The sequence below is a fragment of the Papaver somniferum genome, chromosome 10, assembly GCF_003573695.1.
Source record: "Papaver somniferum cultivar HN1 chromosome 10, ASM357369v1, whole genome shotgun sequence".
NCBI lineage: Eukaryota > Viridiplantae > Streptophyta > Magnoliopsida > Ranunculales > Papaveraceae > Papaver > Papaver somniferum.
The window spans coordinates 101,757,108-101,760,221 of NC_039367.1; the positions used below are offsets into that span (position 1 = coordinate 101,757,108).

Consider the following 3,114-nt stretch of genomic DNA (forward strand, 5'->3'; position numbering starts at 1 on the left):
CCGTTACTACGTGGCAAGCTGAAACAGCCAAAAGCCGTTGCGAACTTTTTTGTAACAGCAAAAAATTACTGCTAGTCAACATTGACCTGGTCAAAATCAGCCAATACGACCAGTTTTGACCTGGTCAATATTAACCAGCAGTTCATTTTCAGCCAGAAATACGTCGGAATTCCAATAGCCTTCCTACCCTTTTCATTCCATCACATTCATTCAGTTCATATAACTTTTCAATTAGAGAAGAACATTCAATTCATAGAACTTTAAATCAAAGAAGAACATAAAATCTTCTTAGTACCAAAATTCTTCCAAGTACCAAATTCTTGTAAGTATCAAATTCTAAGTTAAAAAACTTGCTGAGTAGGAAGGTTAAGGTGTTGTCTAGGATAACACCTTAGGAGCAAAAAGAAAAATATTTTGAAGAAACTGAAATAAAAAATGAAACAAAAAATTGATTCCCTACAGAAAAATTTATAGACCTTATGAGCAGGAAGGTTAAGGTGTTGTCTAGGATAACTTTAACATATCTGTTGTGCACTAAAACTAAATCCTGAAGCAGGGACTACATACCGTCTATCACCGGAAAGCCCTCTTGGAGCAATAGAGTGGATAAACCTCTTTCTTAACTGCTCAACCTGTATGAACAAAGAAGATGACTTAAAACACTTGGGGTGATGCATATGGTAACAAGATGGAGCAACTGTAGGACTACATTCCTGAAATGCACATGAAATTATGTGTTGTAACCTACAACTCACATGTTTATCACTACAAAGTCTGAAGGTGGGTGAATACCTCTGGCTTCTTATCTCAGGATCATCTATGTACTCCTTGTCATCCCAATCTTCAGGCTGTACATTGACAAATTTTGTTAAAACAAACCTGTAAAGCTAAAAAGAAGCACAAACTTTTTATTCAAGCACAAATTCTGTTCTAAGGCCACATCTGGCTTTACATCCAAGCACAAACTTTTTATTTATGCTATCCTAGTATGAAGTAATTCGATCTTCAAAGTTCTAATTCCGATGAGCAACATAAACCCTATAAAATCATAAAACAAATACACAACAAACCCTAGAATCAGTTCATATTTCCAAACTCTAAAACATAAATTAACATAAAACCCTAAAATCAATTCATATTTTGAAACTTATACCTTCTAAGTAGGCAGAAATTCGTCAAAGTTCTTCATTACTTGGATTCACGAGGCCTTTCAATAGAATCCATTTTCGAGAATTCCGTTCAAGCTTCTTTTCTTTCTGAAGAGCAGCAGCTCCAGATTGAACATGGTCCACATCACTTAAAACCTAGCCATACTGAAACGTAGTAAGAACAAGTATCTGTCGTTTCTACATCTACGTGCTGCTTAAAAACCTTATCTTTATTGGTGTTCAGGGTTTACATACCTATGATTCTATGTTGTCCAGCATGTCACCTTGTGACTCCACCAACACTGCCATGTCCATGAAAATCTACAAATGAATATGCACAAACCATAAATAGTCTAACCCACCAGCAGCAACTGAAGAAATAGATAACTATAGTCGTTGTACCATTGTCTGAGATCTAATGGGAAAGAGAAGCAATACCTGCTGCAACTCAAGAAGCTTACTCTCGACGTCTCTAACAGCCCCATGACGTTCCTGAATTTCTGTCAGGGTGTCCATTACCTGCAAACAGTGGGATATTCTATCTTAAAACTGCAAAGAATTTTCATTACACAAATACATAACAGAAGATAGGCAAAATTAAACAGACCTGGCCTCGCATGTGTTGCTGAATAGCTTTCTGCAAGATTTGATCACTGTCTCCAGTCACGATCAATTGGTCAATTGTCTGTAGGATATCCAAAGACATCGGGCTATGTTAATACATACGAAATTGCAACAACTTAGAAGTAACAGATTATTAAGAGAAGAGGTGATAGTATTTGTTCGTCATCCCTTGAACCCGTCACTAGAGTGGCGATTAAAGATACCAACACAAGATTATAGAGTCAGCACCATAAACACTACCATCAGGAATGTGGATTCAAGACCTGAAATACAATTTGAGTACCATTGCATTAGATTTTAAAATCAAGAAAGAAGTAAACAAATTGAAGTTTGGTTGCCGAAATTGATCCAAGTAAACGTAACTTAAAGACTATAACTTCTAAACAATGAGACAAACATAGAAAAACTATGAATCCAGTTAAAAATTGAAGTTTTTTTTGCAGAAATTGATACAAATACACATCATTAAGACTTTATAGTTTCTAACAATGACATAGAAAAACTATGAATCTACTGTTCAATTTTCAACATGGGAACAAACCCATTACAGATATAACTAGTCTAACATTGAAAATCTTGAAAAGGGTTTCCAAAAAGGGGTACAAATTTGAGATTTAGGGCCAAAATCCTTATCAATTATGACCTGTTTTATCATCCAGGAACCTGGAGATTACCATTTATATTACAGAATAAAAAACCCAAATTTCAGGACCTATCAACGAACATAACAGGAGGCGAAGAAACCCATGAAAGACCAAAAAATTAGGAAAAATCCAAATCACAAATCTAAAAATGAAACCCTAGAAGACAAAATTGATATGAAAATGGAAAAAAAGAAGAAATGAGACTCACCATTTGTGATTAGTAAAAAACCATTTCCCATTATCGAACTCCTGATGAATCCTCAGTTTATCGACAGGGTAAGCAATTTCATCCCTAGAATTTTCAAAATAGACATAATACATAAAATCATCAAGAACAGCACTAATTCTCCCAATCCACCACCCATCATTATCATAAGCATCAACCTTATCAAGAAGTGAATACTCAGATAACTTAATCTCAGGCAGAAAAGGCCTTACATTCTTCACATAAACTATTTCTCTCAACAGCTTCGTTTCATCTTCTTCTTGACATAACGTTTCATACTCAACCCACAGCTCATTTGTTGGTGCTAGTTTCTCTAAGATTGTTGCTGAGTAGTATGAACCAACAAAACCCTCTTCTTTTGAATATACTTCTACTCTATATCCTCTTTTAAAATCCATTTCTCTCTTGATTTCTTAATTTTACATAAATTTCCTTGTTCCTCTTTTAAAATCCATTTCTCTCTTGTTTTGGA

The 3,114-nt window shown here is 35.0% G+C and overlaps 1 long non-coding RNA gene across 1 annotated transcript; it reads right to left on the bottom strand.

Moving 5' to 3' along the window:
- Nucleotides 1–493: 493 nt before the first annotated feature.
- LOC113317297 lies at nt 494–2,696 on the bottom strand. Its single transcript, XR_003343391.1, has 7 exons — nt 2,625–2,696; nt 1,756–2,035; nt 1,587–1,667; nt 1,404–1,469; nt 1,154–1,304; nt 793–848; nt 494–632 (listed from the first exon to the last, which is right to left on the bottom strand). It is a non-coding gene; the product is annotated as an uncharacterized LOC113317297 (long non-coding RNA).
- Nucleotides 2,697–3,114: the final 418 nt, after the last annotated feature.